Genomic DNA, 22,582 nt, shown 5'->3' with positions numbered 1-22,582 from the left:
TGTGACACACTGTAAGGAATCTCTCTTTGAGAAGCAAAAAAAAACCCAAGCCCCTGAAAAATCACAAAGCAATTGGTAGCTGTTTTACAAAGGCAAATTTAACCAGTCTGGCTTGAATAAAGACACATAATTTGGCTTCCTGTGAGAAACATTTTCAGAGGAAATATGGTCCCAGTGAGTGCTCTGCATCCATTACAGTGCTTGCATATCCATATGGGGAGCAAACCCAAGCGTGGTAGTGTTGCAGCCACTGCTGTGCTGCTTATCAGTGATACCCTGCTTTTCCTCAGGGCTTGTCTTAATGTTGGCTTGGGGCACATAAAACAAACTCTGCTGGTGCAGAGGCAGGGAGGTGAGACTGGAATCGGGCCCCAGTGCACAAGCCACAATTAGCTTAATGAGCCTTTGGAGAGTGCTCAGCCAGGGTTTGTTTATTCTCATCTCTTCGATCAGCGTAAACTGTGAGTAATTCTGCTAGGGAAAAAAAAAAGGAGGAGAATGGGGTCTTTTGGTTCTGTCAGGGATTTCAGAAGTTCACTTGAAGTGAAATTTTATGTTAGAAAACACGAGGGATTTCACCAGGAGCTTTAAAAAGATCTTCAAGTGTTTTAACACCACTTGCACCTTTTAGCGGTGCGTGTCGAGAGCAGCTCTTCCGAAATCAACACAGTGCTGGAGGTTCTTGCTCAATTAATGGTGTACTGAGCTCATTATGTAGTGGGGTTTAGCTAAATCTTAATACATTCAGCTTGCCTTTTCTGAGGCGAGGTTAACTTGTATTGTTACACAATTTCTGCAGGCTGAATCCCGCTATGGGGGGTGAGCAAATGTAGTCCGTGTCCGTCTGAGCTCAAAACTGGTATGCAACCGCTGAAAAGGGAAGCAGGAGTGTCCTCAGGGTGAACTTTCCTTTAGCCTTCACTTTACTTGTCCTGTGCTCCATTCTTTATTGGCTTCTGCCACTATTTATTCTACCTGTCCGCTCTGTTAGGTTTTTCTGGGGGGAAAAACCTCCACCTAACAACAAAACTCAACACCTCACCCCACCTCACCCCCTCTTAATCAGTAAAAATACCCCACCCAAACCAGAGATGCTGCAGTGATCATAGAATCAATCAGGTTGGGCAAGACCTCAGAGATCATCAAGTCCAACCTGCCACCCAACACCTCATGACTACTAAACCATGGCTTCAAGCGCCACATCCAGTCCTGATGTGCTAACACTTCCTGATACTTGCCTGCAGAAAATGGAATCTTCATTACCACTGACATCTAACTAAGCAGTATTTGTGTTAGCTGCACAATGCAGCCATGGATTCAGCACAAGAAGTGTCCCTTTCCATGCCATAGGCTGCTGGTGACTGCTCCTGAGCCCCAATGGGAATTCACTGAGTTCATCTGGTGAATTAACACCATGCAGGACTGGAAAGCACGTTGTTTCTCACAGCACAAGAGGTACACACTGCTGCTGTTGATGTTATTTAGTGAAAAGTAGTGATGGATGATCAAAGCAGGTTCCCCTGGCCAAAAGAAGTGGAAGCCACATAAATCTTGTTCATGCAGAGCCACAGAGCGCGAAGCTGAAAACACTTGTCCACGGAAGGTAGATTGAGATGTCCTGGGGAAGGTTTTCTGAGCTCATTTGCTGACTGCTCTGTTCTCATTGTTGCTAATCTGAGGCAACACCAGGCAATTCTCAAACAACCAGAAAAAAAGGAGAACATTCCCAAGATGCTGAAGTGATTTTGTTTTTTGAGAAGGAGGAAGGGAGTAGTAAGGATTTTTTTTCTTAATTAAAAGAGAGATAAGAGGTCATAACTGCTAATTCTGGTTTTGCCCCAGCTACACTACAAAGGATGGCTTGCCTCATCCTGTGACTGAAAAGCCATGGGGCTTTGTTCAATGTCCAGGTGTTCTTCTTCTTTATTTGGCTGTGATAGCAGCCACAAAATCCAATAAGAATCCTTTTGCATCAGGAATCTGTAGATGTGTCTTACAAAGTCAGACTCTTCCCAAGTGCTTATAGTCTGTAACTACAGCAAGAAAAAGGGTGGATAAAGCCAAGTATTACAGCAAGCCAGGGCTTGAAAGCCTTAGGTGTGCTGAAAAGCCATAAAGGCTGACTTGCAGTGGATCAGAGAGATTTCACACCTTTCAGCTGTCATTTTTTTCCATAGACATGTCTGTGGAAGCAAACACCCCAAGGATCAGCTTTGGTTTCATTTCATGTGATTGGAGGAGTTCCTGAAGAAATACATGGCACTGGGATTGTTAGCCTGGAGAAGAGGAGGCTCAGGGGAGCCTTTATTGCTGTCTACAGCTACCTGAAGGGAGGTTGTTGCCAGGTGGGGGTTGGTCTCTTCTCCCAGGCAAGCAGCACCAGAACAAGAGGACACAGTCTCAAGCTGTGCCAGGGGAAGTTTAGGCCTGAGGTGAGGAGAAAGTTCTTCCCAGAAAGAGTAATTGGCCATTGGGATGTGCTGCCCAGGGAGATGGTGGAGTCCCCATCCCTGGAGCTGTTCAGTAAGGGATTGGACGTGGCACTTGGTACCATGGTTTAGTAGTCAGGAGGTGCTGGGTGACAGGTTGGACTTGTTGATCTTTGAGGTCTTTTCCAACCTGATTGATTCTATGTCTGAAAAACCTCTTAGCAGAAGGTAGCTTGGCAAGAAAGGTGAACTTTGTTAGTGTCTTATTGAAGGAGTGGTTACACAGCCCTAAGCAGACACCAGGGAAGACATACATGAGAGAGTCATGAGTACTGCAATCTTTGAAGAAGATTTCAGACCCAAAAAAATACATATACACCTTAATAAATACTAGAGAATCCAGCCAGGAAATGGTTTGTAGGCCACCAGGCTTCACTGCTCATAGAACAATGTGCTTCTGAGTATCCTGGGGACATACAACTTTCTTCTCCCCAGCCATTATTCCATCAGTACTTTGATTTTGCAAGTGAGCTCCTTAGGGAAGAGACATTAGAGGGTGGAAGCAGAAAGAAGGCAGAGTTACACAACTTTTCTGTCTAAGTAAAGTCTTCACAGCTGACCTTAGGAGGCAAACAGTCCCCTTCTACTTCTTTAGAGACTGCTATGAAATCCTCTGTGCAGTATTTCTTGCTGTGAAAGTCTTTAATAATGAAGCAGGTTTCTTACTGAACACAGGAACATGGCACATCTTTGTCATATGCATCTTGCTGGCTGTGATTATTCTGCCTGATGAACAGCAAAAGGAACTTTTCTTCCTACTCCAGGATCTGCTGCAGAGTTCTCTTACCTGGGAATGTTATAGAAGCATAGAATGGGTTTCTGTTATCCATGGCCTTGGTTTCAAACCTGTTCTCAACACTTTCAGGCTTGGGATGGCTGGACAGAGCCAGATTATGAACTTTAATATCATTCCTGAGTCAGCCAAAGGGAAGGCTGTTAAATGATATGAATGAACCCCTTTAGTGCTTTTGGTTAGTGCTGGGCACACATCTCTCCATCTCCTGTCCCAGAAAGGAGAGTACAGGAACCATCAGCCAAGACAAAGCTGCTCACAAAGCTGTCCTGGCAACTCTCCAAAGAGAGCACACAGCAATTACAAGAAGGCTACAGCAAACTGCAAAAGTTGGGGCAATGCTCTTTAATTCAGTGCTTCATCTCCTTTTCTATCCTGAAATGCCACCTACTAGCCAGGATTCACATTCAGGAAGGGAATATACCGAGGACAGCTTCAGGAACCCAAGAATTTAGCTTGGTGCAGTAGAACTGGCAAGACTTGAAAGGTAAGTGCTGGATGGAGTATGAAATTTCAGTGCCCTGAGAGATGAACACACAACAGAGAGCAGACAGCAAGTGTGAAGGAGAGGCTGAAGAACTGAGTGACAGGGTCTGCCCTCTCCTTTCACAGAATGGGCTTAGCTGCTACCAGTGTTTAAATCATACCTACCAGCTGGCAGCTTCTAATTATGCCTAATTATATTTAGACTATGAAAATTGTCAGGTCACACAGTTCTACCCAGATGACTTTTTAACTAGCTAAATCAGGAGTAATTGGAGGCATTGCCCCAATATATAATTTACTTGACAGCTGCAATGTGTACTTCATTTCCATAGGGGGGCTCCCAGCCCCCATTGGTTTCTGTAGTGCTCATGGTACTTCAGTGGCTTAAAGCCAGCTCGAGCCTATTTACAGCCACAGCCACAAATAATGGGAGCTACCATCAGCAGTAAGCCTGTCCATCCATCCATCCATCCATCCATCCATCCATCCATCCATCCACCCACCCACCCACCCACCCAGCCAGCCAGCCAGCCTGCAGAGCAATCTGCCTCTTCTCTGTCTCCATCCATTCACCTAGATTGCGGAGCAAACTCCCTCTTCTGTGTCTCCTGTGTTTGCAGACTGTCAGTCAGGACATTGCTCAGGAAACAAGGAATTCTAATTCTGACTGAGAAATTCTGCAATGCTGATCAATTAGTACACCTGCAGGTGAAGGTGAGGTGAGAGGTTCTAGCCAGAATTGCAATCAATATGGACAATAAAATATGCTGAAAACTCTTTGGGAGATCTGGTCTGGCTGAGCTACTATCAGCCCAGGATCCAGGGCTGGAGAAAGGGAGGTAGCCTTAGCTCTACTAGAATGAGTGTCCAGGAGTTGTTTTGCTTGTGCCCTTACACATGTTCTGGCACTGGGAGGCACTGAGAGTCACAGAGTCTGCCCTGGCTGTGGGTGAATATTCTGGCACACACAAGATGAGTTACAGTTGTTGGTGTTTTGCTCTGTGCAGAGCAGCAGTTTGCTAAGCCATGCTTGAGGTTTCAACCTGTTGTGTTTTTTATTAGCAGCTTCAATGCTTGCTTGTTGCTCTCCCTTCCTATTTAGAGATCCTTTAGCTCTTTTTGGAGACTATTTCTAATAAAGGCAGAGCTGCTTTAGCTGGAACAACCCTCTTTCCCTAACAACCTGATGAATTATCCGCTGCCACCACTCCTGATTACATAATTCCAGCATTTCATAACCCTAATCCAAAACTGGGGCTGGATTTGATCACAACATAAGAAGTTTATGTGCCCTCTGATTTGAGCTCTGCCTCAAATCTGCACTGGTTTCCAGCCACATGCTTCTCTGGGAGTAACAGGAATTTCCACTGAGCACAGGATTTATTCCCAGCTTTCAAAGAGTTTTGACTTCTGCTGAAACAAATCTCAGTAATGATTTTTTTTGGGGTGTGCCAGTAAAGAACCAGTCTGCAAGATCCAGCAGAATAAAAATATTTTCAAATCAATCTCCTATTTAAGAAGGACATTGAGACACTTGAACGTGTCCAGAGAAGGGCAACAAGGCTGGGGAGAGGCCTTGAGCACAGCCCTGTGAAGAGAGGCTGAGGGAGCTGGGGTTGTTTAGCCTGGAGAAGAGAAGGATCAGGGGTGACCTCATTGCCCTCTACAACTACCTGAAAGGTGGTTGTAGACAGGAAGGGGTTGGTCTCTTCTCCCAGGCAAGCAGCACCAGAACAAGGGGACACAGTCTCAAGGTGTGCCAGGGGAGGTTTAGACTCGAGGTGAGGAAAAAGTTCTTCACTGAGCGAGTCGTTCGTCATCGGAATGTGCTGCCCAGGGAGGTGGTGGAGTCACCGTCCCTGGAGGTGTTCAAGAGGAGATTGGATGTGGCACTTGGTGCCATGGTTGAGTCATGAGGTCTGTGGAGACAGGTTGGACTTGATGACCCTTGGGGTCTCTTCCAACCTTAGTTGTACTGTGATACTGTTTGCATTACTCAGTAGGTAAATGGAGACAAGGACTTCAGTAGTTGTGATTTTCTTCTGCACCCATTAGATAGCAAATACTCTGGGAAGCAGCTATGAAACATTGCAGCCTTTTCCAATTTCACCTGCAATTTGCTTTTCTTTTGCAGTGAGCAGCAGATCTCTGCTTCACTGTGCTTGGCTATCTAGTGTGGCTAGTGTTCTTCAGGATAAAGAAGGGACCCCTAGCTTCACCTGACTAAATGCAAGAGTGAAAATGTGTCAGCAAGGTTTATGGGAACCAACACCTGGTGCTTCTGAAGATGTTTCATGGAATGGAATAGAATAGAATAGAATAGAATAGAATAGAATAGAATAGAATAGAATAGAATAGAATAGAATAGAATAGAATAGACCAGACCAGGTTCAAAAAGACCTTCAAGATAGAACGGAATGGAATGGAATGGAATGGAATAGCATAGCATAGCATAGCATAGAATAGACCAGACCAGGCTCAAAAAGACCTTCAAGATGGAATGGAATGGAATGGAATGGAATGGAATGGAATGGAATGGAATGGAATGGAATGGAATGGAATAGCATAGCATAGCATAGACCAGACCTGGTTCAAAAAGACCTTCAAGATAGAATGGAATGGAATGGAATGGAATGGAATGGAATGGAACGGACCAGGTTGGAAAAGACCTTCAAGATAGAATGGAATGGAATGGCATGGCATGGAATAGAATAGAATAGAATAGAATAGAATAGAATAGAATAGAATAGAATAGAATAGAATAGAATAGAATAGAATAGAATAGAATAGAATAGAATAGAATTAACCAGGCTGGAAAAGACTTTTGAGATCATCAAGTCCAACCTATCACCCAACACCATCTAATCAACTAAACCATGGCAACAAGCACCCCATCCAGTCTCTTCCTAAACACCTCCAGTGATGGTGACTCCATACATTATCCTTATACACATCTAAAGTCTCTCTCTCTCTATGTGTAAAGTCTATTTTATTATTTCTTCAAGTAATTTTGGAGATATTCAAGGTAAGGCTCAAGAGGGCTCTGGGCAACCTGATCTAGTTGAGGATGGCCCTGCTGACTGCAGAGGGGGTTGGACTAGATGACCTTTGGAGGTCCCTTCCAACCCAGACCATTCTGTGGTTCTGTGTATTTCTCAGTAACATTCAGGAAAACAGCATCACCTCACTAATTTAATAAGGCAGTGCCACTCTGATGGCAACATTGCATCTCTTCATCTGCATGTCAGACCCTGATGCTGCTGCAGGAGCCCAGAAACCATGGTGATGTAGCCTGAGCTCAGCCTGGGCAGGATGAGTGCACTTTTTCCTTTCCCAGGCTGTGGGGATGTGGGGATACCTTCACTTTAGGCATATGCAGACAGCTTTTCAGTTAGGAGGCTGAACTTCAGTCTCCATATACTCAGCTGAGAGAAATGGAGAGCTATTTCCATAGGGCAATTGAATCACAGAATGGCAGGTTGGAAGGGACCCCAAGGATCATCTGATCCAATCCTTGTAAGTAATAGCCTAGCTAAAATGAGCTGGCCCAGCACTCTGTCAAGCTGAACCATGAAGCTGTCCAGTGTAGGCAAGTCCACTGCTTCCCTTGGGAGATGATTCCAGTGGCTGACTGTTCTTATGGGGAAAGATTTCCTTCTGGAGTCCAATGGGAATCTCCCCAGCAGTAACTTGTACCCATTAGCTCCTGTCTTTTCTGTGGGACTCTTTGTAAAGAATAAAGGTTTAGGCTTTCTTCACAGAATGAGTGATTGGCCATGGGAATGTGCTGCCCAGGGAGGTGGTGGAGTCCCCATCACTGGAGGTGTTTAGGAAGGGACTGGATGGGGTGCTTGGTGCCATGGTTTAGTTCATGAGATGGTGTTGGGTGATAGGTTGGACTGGATGATCTCAAAGGTCTTTTCCAACCTGGTTAATTCTATCCTATCCTATCCTATCCTATCCTATCCTATCCTATCCTATCCTATCCTATCCTATCCTATCCTATCCTATCCTATCCTATCCTATCCTAAAAAGGGAGTGTCCACCCTCTTGGTAGCCATGCTTTGTGTACCAGTCCGTGGTAATAAAGTCTCCCCTAAGTCTTCTCTTCTCAAGGCTGAACAAACACAGTTCTCTCAACCTTTCCTCATACCACAGGTCTTCCAGTCCTCTGATCATTCTTGTGGACCTTCTCTGGATGACCAGGGGCCACAAGAATGGCCATCTAACATCTAACTGGTGTTAGGCTTCTCTTCTGACTTGCCTTCTGGAGAGGTTTAGCTCCTCCCTCGAGGGCAGTCATCCCTTCCCCACCCACACACCTTCTGGGTAGGAAGGACACTGCAGAGATGAAGTCCCTCCAGAGCTGTTACAGTATATTGCACCTGAACATAAAGCACAGCACTTCAGAGGATATTATTGAGAGCAAAATTCTGAGCTGATTTTAGGGTGATCTTTAATGAGCTATTTAAAAAAGAAAGGTAACCGTAAAGAGGAACTGGAAGGTGCACAGCAAAGTTCAAGAGGACTCAGAGCTCTTGCCTTGCATTGCCTACTGGTGAACTATTCAGTTGCTACCTCACTTGTTTTGTGCTGTTTAGTGGGATGCTGACCAAGCTGCACAGGGAAACTGTCATTAATTATTAAGAAATTGTCTAATCCATCAGGACATCAGTACTGCTATAATGTTTCCCCTGAGGAGACAAAAAGAGCCTTGAGTAAGGAATTGGAGGTGTTCCAGTGAGAACATCCAGCCCCAAAACCAGTCTGACTGATTAGATTTGTTAAATGAAGTTTCCAGATGTTTTCTTCCTTCTCAGGGTTACTCACCAAAAAAGGTACAGCAGTTAGTGTTTAGAAACCAAAAGTGGTTTCCCAGAAAAGAAATGCTGCTGAAGGGACTGAGAGATAGGATCTGGGGAACTGAGTTCCTCTGGCAAGACCATTTCCCCACATCCATTGGGCACCATCCTGATGTTGTGTGAAATAATGTGACAGCTCTGACCAAGGACTGTTTTATAGTCATATTACAGGGTAGCTTAAAGCCAGAAGGGACATCACATCCTGTAGTTTTACTTCAGATATCACAGATGTGAAATGTCACCCATTTACCTGGCATTTGACCTGCTTAAGTTTGGCTGACACATGGCTGGGAAGACATCTGAAGACAGCAAGATCTTATTTACTCTATTGCAGGACATTCTTTCAGCTTCTCTAGGTGCTGGCCAAAACCCAAGTATGCATCAGAGATAACCCACCAGGGTCACCCTCAAGGAAGACTTTTCTTTGCCAGGAATTCTCTAGTTGTGTGGCAAAAGAAGACCAGAAAAAGTGCAGCACAGGAGGTTCTGTAGTCAGGTAGGAACAAACACTGAATCTGTATCTCCCAGTCCTTACACTCTGGGAGAAAGCATCTTCTGTCTGGTACTACCCACTGGCATTTCACTTGACAGGTGGAAGCAGGAAGCACCTTAATCACTTGAATTTAAGAAGGGATTCCCATTTTGTCCCCCCTTTCTAACCCTTCTTCTCCTCTCTTCTTTTAAAATCCTGAATTAGGAGTGAAAGGGTCATGAGCATCTGTCTGGAGTGATGAACTCTTCTGGCAGCTGATAAAAAGCCTTCTAACTGTGAGAGCAAGGACAGAAGCCTGTGGCAGGGCTCTGCATGCTTCAGTCTGGTGGTTTGACTCCCTGTTTCCCAGTTGCAGGTGGCCATGATTCATCTCTAAAGTCCCCAGTAGCCAGGGTTTTTCAGGGAGCTCTGCATCTGGCTGACAGATACAGCTGCAGATGTTTGGTTTATTTTTTTTCCTCCTTGCACAACCCCTCCTTTCTTTAAAGAAGTCTGGGTCATGGTTGTGGGCAGGAGCAGCTCAGAAACATTTCTGATAGAAAAAGCAGGTTCACTGGAAAGGAATCCTTCAGAAAAGCAGAAAAAAAAAACCCCACCCCAAAACCCAAAACCCAAGGGAAAGGAAAAAAGCCACAACCAACCCAATTTGTATAAAGCTTTTGTCAGAGATTGGTTCTAGACTTCTGGAAAACATTAAATTTCTGGTTGAAATGAAAGAGCATCTCAGTAAGCCTCACTGTCCCTTCATGATCTTCAGGACAGCCTGGGATGATATTAGTCTCCTTCTGGGTTTAATTTATATCCCAGACTTTGAGGCAAAAAGAGCCTCCATTCATCGTGGCATCAGCATTTGGTGAGTAAAGGTGCAGAGAATGCAGTAATCCCTGTCTGCATAAAAGACTCTGCTGACCCAGGGTGAGAAGTTTGAATGCAGCAAACACCACCCTGACAGAAGAGAGCAGCCTTCCAGAGACAAAATGATTTCTGAAGGGGTTTTGACTGCTCTGTGCTACTGTATCTGGTAAGTTTACCAATAATTAAATACACTGCAATTTAACTAACTGTCTGATTCAGGGCAATTCTCTAGGTAGTGCAATGTGTCAGTTTTTCAGTGACAGGGCTGACAGATTAGTCTCATATTTTCCTTTTGCTGTAAAATCACAGGGTATGGCTTGCTAGCAAACCTGAAGTATGGAAATGAGATCTAATGAAATGCACAACCACATGGAGACCGTGGTGTTTACATTTTGTTCTGAGCAATAAAGCACATGAAAAGAGCTGTGGCACAGAGAGTCTTTGTGTGCAGGTGGAGCCCTTAGAAGCAAAATTAAGTCTTTCACCATCATGTTGAGGCACAATTATGTGGACTAAATGTAGGCATTTGCATTGTTGGTGTATGTTCAGTCAAAAGACAGTTTGCTTTGTCAACAGTTCATAATCACAGAATAATAGAATCATAGAATCAATAAGGTTGGAAGAGACCTCAAAGATCATCAAGTCCAACCTGTCACCCAAGACCTCATGACTACTGAACCATGGATACCAAGTGCCAGGTCCAATCCCCTCTTGAACACCTCCAGGGATGGTGACTCCACCACCTCCCTGGGCAGCACATTCCAATGGCTGAATCAGGAAGGGAGAGCGAAAGGAGTGAAGGTTAAAGAGATTATATATGAGGGTGAAAGAAATCATAGAACCAGTTTGGTTGGAAAAGACCTTTAAGGTCATCCAGTCCAGCCATTCTCCACCAAGCCTGGTGTTAAACCATGTCCCTCAGCACCACATCTCTGCATCTCTTAAAATCCTATAGGGATGATGATTCAACTACCTCCCTGGGCAGCCTGGGCAGGGGGGGGTTCCTCTACATGATCTCTCAAGGTCCCTTCAAGACCCTGACATTCTGTGATTCTGTTCCAGTGCTTGAGAACCCTTCCAGTGGAGAAATTTCTTCTAATAACCAACTTAAGCCTCCCCTGGTACAACTTCAGGCCATTTGGATGAAATGGATGTGAACAGAACAGCTGTGACATACCCGAGGGAATGGGCCTGAATTTCACATATTTTTAGCATGAAAAGGTCCTCAAGGATCTCTCATGCAGAAAACAGGTTCATAAAAACAGGAATGGCCACTGCTGTATGATGAAGTCATTTATTATCAAGCCATAAACCATGTCAGTGGAAGCTGATGATACTTGTGTTGCTTGGTAAGGTACCATCCAACTCTCTTATGAATCTGAGACACAGCCCTGGGATTCTTTAGGTGTTTGTGCAATAGCAAACAATGTTTACAAAAATCTCAATCTGAGTTTTTCAATCAGGCCAATCAACAGCCCATAGAAACAACCCCAACCATGCCACTGAGAGATCCTCAGAGGGGGCACAGGAAATGGCTAGTTGTGATGTGATGAGAGGGAATGGATTGTCCTACCAACACCCCAAAAGTCCCTCCCCCACCCCATTTTCCCCTCAAATCCCAGAGCACCTGAGCTCTGTTATAGTATCCTCCCACCCCAGATGTGGCCACTTTACCTTCCCCACCCACTCCCCTTTTTAATCCCCGGCAGGAAAGGCAGAAGCCCCAAGCTGAGCCCATCTGGGCTGAGGGATCCTCCTCTCATCGCTGGTGAGTCCTCACGATGCACACCGGGTGATGGTGGTGGTGACAACAAAGGCCGGGGGGCCTGGTGGCCCCCCGGTTAGGTAGGCAGAACATTGATGGTACCCTCCAGTACCACCCTCACCTCCTTATTGGGGCTGAACTCCTCTGTGTGGTAGCTTGGCTGGTGAGGGTCGTGCCCTCGGCTCTGGGAGGGGTGCAAAAATGGTGGTGGTGGAGCAGGAGCTGTTTAGTCATATGATGTTATACTAATTACACTGGTTTTACCTGGAGGCCCCTTGAGTCTGCTCTCATCATTCACTAAATCTCTGCTTTTGTGCCTCATTTCCAAGCCATTTCTTCCCCCTCACATAGTGAGGTTCCCTATTAGCAGACAAGAAAAAAAGATGTGCATCTTTCAGTCCCTTTGTCAGGAGACTGCTTCACGGTCTCCTGTTGCAGGTAAATCATTGTCCCAGCTTTTCTGAGCACTGCTAAGAAAATTCAAAGGTCTTTGCTAGTAAAAAAACATCTTTCAGGAGCTGTTCCTATTTTCTGCAGGAAATCTGACACTGTCTTTGTCTAAGAGCCTGCCCATTTTTGTGTTTCCATCAATCAGCCTGCTTGCTCCATGAAAGCCTGCCCTGTAGCTCCACAGCCGTTCGTGGGCATCAATGCATTCACCAGCGCCTTGATGGCTTTCAGTTCTTGGAACTTCGCTGTTTCTTTTGTCCTTACACGTGAAGCAGTTTAGATTCAGATCTGCTCTTTAAAGAGAACTGGAACATCAGTCAAGTGGATTACAGCGGAGCTGGCAGGTTCCAAAGGCTGAATGAGAAAGACACTCCCTTTTTGGCAGGCAAATTGTCCCTTGAAAAGGCAGCTTTATCAAAGCTGAATTTGTCTGGATCTGAGAGTTTCAGATCATTTGTGGAAAACATACTTGCTTCGTTTTGCTCACAACATGGATACCTTTGATGAAAAGAAATGATTTCCCTTTACCATTCCTTTCATGTCCTGTAAATTAGGAAAGAGCACCAAATAAGTGTCCATTATCACTTATTATTCCATAACCTTTCTGTTCAGACACAGCCTTTGAAAAACTAATTAAGGAACTAGTGGTGGCTAATGCATGCACTCAAAATAATGCACATTCATACTCTATTTTCAGCAAGAGCAGCCTTGGTTCATTAACATTATACACTAGCAAATGAATTCAGTTTGGGATAATGCCATCCGATTAAACTTTCCCCAGCCCACTTAACTGGAGCTTTGGTGTGTGTTTGACAGACACTTTAAACTCCCTGGAGATCCTCCTCTTCCCCATTTTCATTCCATCCTCTTCTAAAGGCCAAATTCTCTCTGCTCTCAAGTTGATTAGTGACTTGCTCTTTCCCTAGATGTAATTCATCTTTAAGGGAGATGAATTGCAGAGCTAAGTGTTGTCCCGTCTGGGGAAGGGTAGCAGGGTAGGATCCAAAAGGAGGAAGTTAACTAAAGGGTGATTTTTTTCAGTCATCCCTTCATCACCACAACTCAGAAAACGGGTTTCAGGGAAGACCCCCCCCAGGCCAGGATGAAAGAGATGGGTTGTCATTAAGCTTAGCTCTTAGACACGAGTGAGATTGTAGACCCTTTTTCCTTACCTCAGTTGTCCACTCACAAAATTAAGGCGAGGTCTTCGGCAGGTCCTGCCTCTCAGCACAAGTCTGTGCAGTGACTGTTACTGTGGGACTCCCGTAGGGAAAGCGGGAGAGATGCGAAGGGACTGAACTGCACAGATTTATGCTGTGAAAAGAAGGGACAACTGAGTCTTGGAACCTCAAACAGATGGGGATGGCAGGATGGGACCATCCTCATCTCACAGGGATGACAAGTTATAAAAACCCAGTCAAGCAGCCAGCCAAGAAACCTGCAGATGAAGCTGCCGAAACCACCAGCAGGTGTTTAGAAGTGGAACCAGCTTCAGTGGCTGCCAGCCACCCACACGCAGCAGGATGGGGATCCCTCTGCACATGGTGTGGGTTTCAGTGAAATGAGATTCACACGAGGACTTTGTTTCTTACAGGTGGCAGCTCGAGGCAAATTGAAGAGTGAATGACACGGAAATGCAGGCTTAAGGATTGCCTCGGTTCTGCATTTTGATTTTTATCTTGGTGTCTTGCTGCCTTTCTTCAGAAAAGTGAAGAAACAAATACTGAGTTAATAATTACTGGGTTGGCTAATTGACCTGCTGCCCTTTTCTCTTGTGTGATTAGTCAACATCCACAGCTTTTTAGGGCTCTTTCCATTAGGGTGAGATGTGGTTGATGGCTGACTTCTTTGGCATTAATTTATGAAGAACATACACTAAGCTCCAGTTTTCACCGCAGAAACACAGCAGGCAGTGGCCGTGATGAAAAACCCTTTGTCGGGACCTCCTGGGTGTGCTCTCTCCAGCGAGATCTACCTTTCTGCCTGCTGTTGAGAAACACAGAAAGCTAAGGAGTCTGAGAGAGCCCTGCTTCCTGCAGTGAGCCCTGTACGACGTGAAAACGAGGTGTGAAGTGGCGGTAGCAAGAGGTTTCTCCAGACACAGCTTGTTAAACTGTGATTTGTATCAAGCGCAGGCTGCTGCTTCTGGCAAAACATTGTCGAGTTTCAAAGCAGAGAAACTCCTTAAGCCTCTTGGAGGTCATGGGTTTGGTACTTGTAGCCATCTGAAGCTATCAACAAGGTTGGAAAAAACCTCAAAGATTATCAAATCCAACCTGTCATCCAAGACCTCATGACTACTAAACCATGGCACCAAGTGCCACATTCAATCCCCTCTTGAACACCTCTAGGGATGGTGACTCCACCACCTCCCTGGGCAGCACATTCCAATGGCTAACAACTCTCTTGGGGAAAACTTTCTCCTCACCTTGAGCCTAAACTTCCCCTGCCACAGCTTGAGACTGTGTCCTCTTGTTCTGGTGCTGGTTGTCTGGGAGAAGAGACTAACCCCTACCTGGCTACAACCTCCCTTCAGGTAGTTGTAGACAGCAAGAAGGTCTCCCCTAAGCCTCCTCTTCTCCAGGCTAAACAACCCCAGCTCCCTCAGCCTCTCCTCATAGGGCTGTGCTCGAGGCCTCTCCCCAGCCTCGTTGCCCTTCTCTGGACACGTTCAAGTGTCTCAATGTCCTTCTTAAACTGAGGGGCCCAGAACTGGACACAGCATTCAAGGTGTGGTCTAACCATTGCTGAGTACAGGGGCACAATGACTTCCCTGCTCCTGCTGGCCACACTATTCTTGATGCAGGCCATCTTGATTGCACCATTCCTGAAGCCCCAGGGTACAGGAGCACAGAGTTTGAAGTGTATGGTTTTGAAATTCTAATAGGCTTATAGGTCATGAAAAGTGAATTGTAGAATAGAATAGAATTAACCAGGTTGGAAAAGACCTTTGAGATCATCAAGTCCAACCTATCATCCATCACCATCTAATCAACTAAACCATGGCACCAAGTACCCCATCCAGTCTCTTCCTAAACCGTTCCAGTGATGGGGACTCCACCGCCTCCCTGGGCAGCCCATGACCAATCTCTGTTTCTGTGAAGAACTCCTTCCTAACATCCAGCCTGAATCTCCCCTGGTGCAGCTTGAGAGTGTGTCCTGTTGTTCTGGTGCTGGTTGCCTGGGAGAAGAGTACATCTGTACCCTTTGTGATCATGCAGAAAACCATCAGAAACCAACACCAAATGTAGTCTACAAAAAATCTCCTGAGTAAAGGAAAATGCATTTGGGCAGCCTGGATCACTTGGGAAAATACTTCCTGTCACTCAGTTTCTTTCTTCTAAATGTGTATATGGTGCAGAATGTCCTCATAAGCCAACCCACCTGAATGCAGTGCTGTGTTCTCTGCTTAGCTGCTTTGGATGGATGTGCTCCAGCACACACACAAACAGCTGCAAATGTGCACGTGTGTGGCTGGGTGCAAGTCTGCAGACCCAGGTATGTGCAGGAACAAAACTGAACACAATTTCTTTGATATTTTTTTTTTCAGTGCCCTCAATTGCACAGGGCTGGGATTGCTTTCCAGCCCTGTCCACCACACCACTTCCTATCACACATCTCCAAAGGGGGTCACTTGGGTTTCGAGAGCTCCTCTTTTACCCATTAGTTAGCATGTGCTCCCTGGCACTGAGATAATGTGCCCAGTGTCCTGAGCTGGGCAGGCATGTATGTGGCAATGAGTTAATTTGGCCTGAGACAGCTCAGATGGCAAAAATCCTTGACTTATCTGCCAAGAAAACAGAAAATGTGCTTCAGCTGAGATCTGTCAGCAGGAGAGGAGCAGTGGGTTGCTCAGTCAGCCAGAAGATGAATTTGTGCTTGTTCTGTCAACTGCTGGAGATTGGAGTGTCATTATAGAGCCTAATAAACTTCTAGTTTCTAAAGCAGTCACTACTCCAAGATGATGTTTAATAATGTTCTGGTCTACCTGAGGTTGTGCAGCCATCTGCAGCGCTTTCTCCGGGCTGCTAGTGTTGCCAACTGGCTCAGCAGGTTTGTTTAGGTGTGTGATCCACCCAAATGAAATTTTGGCCCCAGGCAGCTTCACTTCTCCAGCCCTTCCATGTACAAGGCAGAGGAGATAATTAAAAATAAAAGCTGGGGACTAGAGGCTGAGAGATTAATGCATTTCATTAGGTTCCTTCAGAGAAATGGAAGCAAAGCCTAGGTACTGAGTGCACACCAGCAAATGTCCTCATAAAAAGGGAGTGACACCCTGAGTTTGATGGAGGTCAGCCCTTACTTACCCAAGGGTTGATAGCATCTTTGTGACTAGTCAGGCTCGTAAAAGACTAGGACCTGAATGTGTGACATCTATGAATCACAGAGTACACCTCTCTGGTGCAGACAGCTCCTTCCCATCTCAGCAGGGCTTCTAAGGTAGTTGGAGTTGCAGGTGGGTGTCTGGGTACCCAAATACCACTGCCTTCTCCAAAGTTCCTTTTTGGTGGTATACACAAAATGCAAAGGAAATATTGAATGCAGAGTCTTCTTTCCTTTGGTTTTGCCGTGGCTGGATTAATTAAAGACATCATTGATCCTGACAGCACTGCCTTGGGGTACTATGGCTGTTGCTGTGCTTGCTACAAATAGCTGGTGATGAGGGTAGATGCAGCAATCCTTTTGTGCTGAATTATTCCATCTGAGTCCACTTGAATTCATTCTGAACAACATTTCTCTCCAGAGTTATTACATTCTCCCTCCATTTATTGATAACATATGAGAGCTTATTCTGTGGCACTGGGAATGGAATTGGGTGTTGGTGGCTGCAGGGTTTTCCCTGGAATGTTCTTTAAGCAGCAATTTAGACAGAGTTAAAAAGAAGACAGGAGATGCTTCCCCCCCTGCTGCACTGATACCGGAGCACTGTGGAATTAGAGCAGTGCTCATCTTGCAGCTGTCACACAGCAGTTCCCTAAATATTTCTCATGAAAGCTGGGATTCAGTTGTCAAATGCTGGCAGGTTGGAGCTTGTAAAGATGGGGAAGGATGGAATAAATGCATCTGTGAGCAGAGGGCAGGTGACAGGTCAGGAGCACACGACAGATTAATTTCTCCCACGGCCCTGCAATTTGTCCTGTGACTGTCACTTCCATTTATAGGGTAGGGATTGACTTGGTGACCCATGGGTGAGTGATGGGCCAAAGCTTGAAGCATTTGTCTTGGGTCTAATAAGGCTGTAGCCATGGCACTGCTTGGGTGCCTTAGAAACGTGAATGCATTGATCACCATAGTACCCTTTGGAGGTTAGGCAACAATATTAAGATTTTTCTCATTTCATTTATTTTGGAGGCAGCAGGAGGATAAATGAGATGTTAAAGGTCAGTGGGAGCATTTCTTGCAGAGCCAGGATGCACCTTCTCCTACCTCACAGTCAAATATCCTGACCACAAGACTTGCTTGTCAGGTGGAATGCTTGAAACCTGTGCTATTTAATCTATTCCTCTGACGTCTTCTGCGTAGACACATGCTGAAAATATGCCTGCAGAAGATGTGGTCTAACAAGTTTCTTGCTGCTTCTCCAAGAGTGAGATCACTTTAAAAATCAGCTGTGTCCTGTTACCATCATTATCTCTGACAGAGAAATATCAATTGTACACTGGCTTTTACTCCATGGCCATTTATGCTTCATGCCTCTCTACATCAGTGATAGCTAAATTACAGGTGACTCATACACAGCATTCCAGTGCTAAATCAAGTTTCCTTCCTTTGATGAGAAGCCTGGAAGACACAAATACAGTGGCTAAAATTTCCATCTTTCCCAATGAGCACCTTGTTCTTCCTGTAAACCAAATAAGTGCTTGTCTGTCGAGATAGAGCTTCTAAAGGATGCTCTTTCCAAACAGCATCTTCGTGAAGAGTTATTTACTTGCTGGCATGTAGTTTCAGGGAGGGAAAAAAAGAAGCAGGATCTTTCCAAATGTAGGAAGAAGAAAATGGATTTTAGGAAGAAGAAAATGGATGTTAGGAAGAAGTTCTTCACAGAAAGAGAGATTGGCCATTGGAATGGGCTGCCTGGGGAGGGGTGGAGTCACCATCACTGGAGGTGTTTAGGAAGAGACTGGATGAGGCACTGGGTGCCATGGTTTAGTTGATTAGATGGTGTTGGATGATAAGTTGGACTTGATGATCTCAAAGGTCTTTTCCAACCTGGTCTATCCTATCCTATCCTATCCTATCCTATCCTATCCTATCCTATCCTATCCTATCCTATCCTATCCTATCCTATCCTATCCTATCTCAACTTCTGTGGCAATTCTTCCCCCTCCTGCCCTGCCTCCCTCCAATTCTGAATTCCCTTAATTGCTCCTTTCCCATTTTTTTCCTTGCCATGTTCATCCTGTGCATGCCACTCCCTGAGCCCCAGCAGACCTCTAACAAGAAGCAGGAAATGTGATCATTCCCACTTTCTCTGCTTTCATTATGTCTGCAGTAATAGTTGTCTTTTTTTTTTCCCCAACCACCTCTGTTGACAGCAAACCATTATCATATGATGCACAGACACTGAGGACAAATCCAAGTTAATCCACCATGATGCTGTGTAATGCCCAGTCCTGCTGCTGGGCTTAAGCTAATGCAACGTGATGTGATGTAGAGGAGGCACCATGACACAACTCAGGGTTTCATACCAGGCTGCATCCTCCTGCCAAGTTTTGCAGAGGGTTTACTTAAAAGCTCTCCTCCTCCACCAAGATTTCCCAAGCCACTGCACAGAGGCTGGCTGTTGCCTGCAGGTTTGATGTAGGCACTTGCTGGTGGCAGCTGGGTGGCTGCTTGCTCCTGTGCCACCCTGCCTTCTCTTGATCATCTATGAGAGGAGCAGTGAGGGGGGAAAATGGCTATCAGAGAGGAATCCTCAGAGTGCCACCAATCCAGCCCATGGGCAGTGAACTCAAGAAGGTTTACAGCCTTTAAATGAGAATGGGCTGGCTGGGTCAAAGGGAGCAGAGGGCCAAACAGAGGATGCCAACAGAGGACAAGGAGAAAGGGAGATTCTGTATGCAACCACCCAGAAAAAATCTGAATTAGGTGTGTGAGCACAGTGCTTTCGTGGACACTGCAAAGGACTTTAAAGTCACTTGCTGCAGCAGGGTGCCCCACTTTCACTGCCAGCTATCACATCAGATGTGATGTTGTATGAGATTGGCTACAAGAGCAGAACAGCATTCCTCTCTTTCTGTCTTAGAAAGAAAAGAAAAGCATTCTTTTGTCTTTCCTGAGCAGAGGAAATGACAAACTGACATGGAAGTCAAAGAGAAGAGAATCGCTGACACATCACATGGCTCTGCTGGATCCCAAGCTCTGTCCATAGCTCTTTCAATCCCGTATTCCCCTTTTTTTCTAGAGATAAAGTTTAGGTGGAGAGACAACTCTGTGGGGAAAAGTTGAGCGCTTTGGCCTTGCCTCTCTCTTCCATCCCCTCGTGTCCCACTGAATTTAGGATTGCAGAGTCTGGGCTACTCATTGGTGCACAGATCCCACAGCATGTCTCTGTCTGGGACAGACTCTGCAGCCCTGTCTCCCCAGGGTGCTCACAGTCAAAGATCCCTAGGCTTGGGGCAACTTGCTGCCTCCCATCTTACAGATCACTGCCAGTGATTACTGCTATGGCACCATTACATCCCTCTGTGATGGGGGAATTTCCTTCACCTGCTAAGAGAGAATCCAATGCAAAATGAGGCACTATGTTGGGAAATTTCCCCAAGCATTCTCCTGGAGTCATACAGACTGTTCTCCTTTATCCTAAGAATAAGCCATATCATGAATCACAGAATGTTGGGGGCTGGAAGGGACCTCAAAAGGTCATCCAGTCCAAACCCCTCTATCTTTCAGAGCAGGATCATCTACACCAGGTCACACAGGAATGCATCCAGGCAGGTTTTGAATACCTCCAGAGAGGGAGACTCCACAAGCCCCCTGGGCAGCCTGTTCCAGTGTCCCACCACCCTCACAAAAAATGTTTCCTCATGCTTACAGGGAATGTCTTATGCCTCAACTTCCACCCATGAACCAGAGGAACAGCAAGGTGGAAGTAATTTTGCTGATTACATTTTGATTGTAATAGAAGATTTGCATCCTCTTGCCAGTGCAGTTACAGCTGCTTAATCCCCTGGACCCCAGTGCACCTCCATTTGGCATACTGTATGCTGGTCTGAGACCCAGATCTACCACCTGCAAATCAGCAGCAAACTCCACTTTTCTTTCCACAGAGAGGCAGATTGATCACAGCTGCTGCCATCTCCTCATTTTTTTTTCTCTAGCAGACTGTTAATTTAGACTTTTCATTCAGTCCCAATCCAGAGAAAATACCACTCCACAGCAGCACTGACAAGCACTCCTTTTCCAGAAACAATAAGACTGACTGAACAATGGAATCTTTATTGTGAAGACTCAATAAAAATTATGCTGCTACTCAAGAAGAGAAATTGACTTCTCTTCAAGCTGTGGAAGGAGCAAACTTACACAGTTGGCACAGTGATGAGCCCAAAATGCAACTTTTGCCTGGTTCTTCTGGACCTGGAGATCCTGGGGACTATGAAAACCAAATGTAGGCAAGGGACTATCCATGTTAAGGCAACATCAAACCCATACACACTCTGGCTTTGCTGCTGTCTCTGGGTGCTACAGCAGACTAAATAATACTTGTGAGGAGCACCAGAACAAGAGGACACAGTCTCAAGCTGCACCAGGGGAAGTTTAGGCTCAAGGCGAGGAGGAAGTTCCTCGCTGAGATAGTTGCTAGCCGTTAGAACGTGCTGCCCAGGGAGGTGGTGGAGTCACTGTCCCTGGAGGTGTTCAAGAGGGGATTGGACATGGCACTTGGTGCCATGGTTTAGTCATGAGGTCTGTGGTGATGGGTTGGGCTTGATGATCTTTGAGGTCTCTTCCAACCTTGGTGATTCTGTGACTCTACCAGCAGCTAGCATCAATATTTTCCAGCTTTTCTTACTCATGGGCTGTGCCAGGATAGGGACTTTGCATGCCCATGGCTCATACATATTTCATGTCCCTGCTTTCTAAAGGCACCAGCAGTGCTTCCACCTTCGAGGCAAACACCAGTTTTACACTGAACAGAACCAGCACAAACACCAGAAACCAGCTCACTACTGGAAAAAAACCCTTCTCCAGGAGCAGGGAAGGAAAAGCAGTATCAGGGTGTCAGGCCATTTGGTCAAGAGTCAAGCAAAGAAAGATGCTGAGAGAAGATACAGTGACTCAGATTCCATTTCTTCTGCAGAACACTTTGGCCTGACATCTTTTTCCATTTATATAATTTCACACATTTCTGCCCTTGCTGTACATCATAGCCTGTCATTGCTGAGAAGAGAGGCTGAAGAGATGAAATAAACAGCAACCCCCCCCTAGAAATAGCTCAATTCACCCTTGCCCTCCAGTCCTCCTTCCAAAAGAGAGCAATAAGGAGGAGCCTCATTGAAGATGACACTCATTCCAACTGCTTCCACACAGCTACTGGAGATTAAATGGTTTCATCCTTGTAGCAGGTTGATTGCTAATTGCTTCCCTGCCCTCCTGCCTCCCCCAGGACTGCCCAGTGCATCCAATTCACATCAGAAGCAGCCACTGAGTGGCAGAAAGCTCAAGGGTGCAGCAGCTCCTGCTGTGGATGTCACTACAAATCTGGGAGAGGGAAGAACATGGGGAGACAAGCCTGACAGATGATGGAAATTGCAAAGGGCAGCCCATTGCCCTAACATAGTCTGGGCACTGTGGGCCAGCCTGCATCTTTATAATTACATCTAGGGATCTTCCTCAGATGAAGAAAGAGCCTTTTGCTGTGCTCAGCAATCGATTAAATCCTCTTGCTTTGTGCCTGTGTTGTTTAATCAATATAATTAAAGCTGAAGTAGTTATGGGTGCCTTTGATACAGTAATAATTGGTAGTCACAAACCTGACATTAGTAGATAGAATTTGCAGTAATTCCCTCTGCATATTAACATTTTGCTCTCATATTTGCAGCCTGGTCTGTGGGACAGATGCAATGGGAGAACTGCTTCCAAAGGCTCTTGAAACAGGAGTTGGGAGGTCTGAGGGCTCTGCTCACATGGTTCTGCATGAGAGATTAATAACACTAAGAGAGGTTTTATCACAGTCAGATTATCAACAAGACATGACAGAAACTATTTGGGTCATTGAGAATGAAGGGGAAAGGGAGTAAATATTAGGGACTGCCTTTTCTCACTGGGATCCAGAGAATTTAACACATGAAATTCCTTGCATGATATTCTTGGCCAAACCCAGATCCTCTAGGTAACGAGTGCCAGGGGTTTTATGCATACATTTTATTCTGTGCACGAGCATCCCAGTGT

This window comes from Dryobates pubescens, chromosome 26, assembly GCF_014839835.1.
Source record: "Dryobates pubescens isolate bDryPub1 chromosome 26, bDryPub1.pri, whole genome shotgun sequence".
Classification (NCBI taxonomy): Eukaryota; Metazoa; Chordata; class Aves; order Piciformes; family Picidae; genus Dryobates; species Dryobates pubescens.
This window is presented reverse-complemented; position numbering follows the sequence as displayed.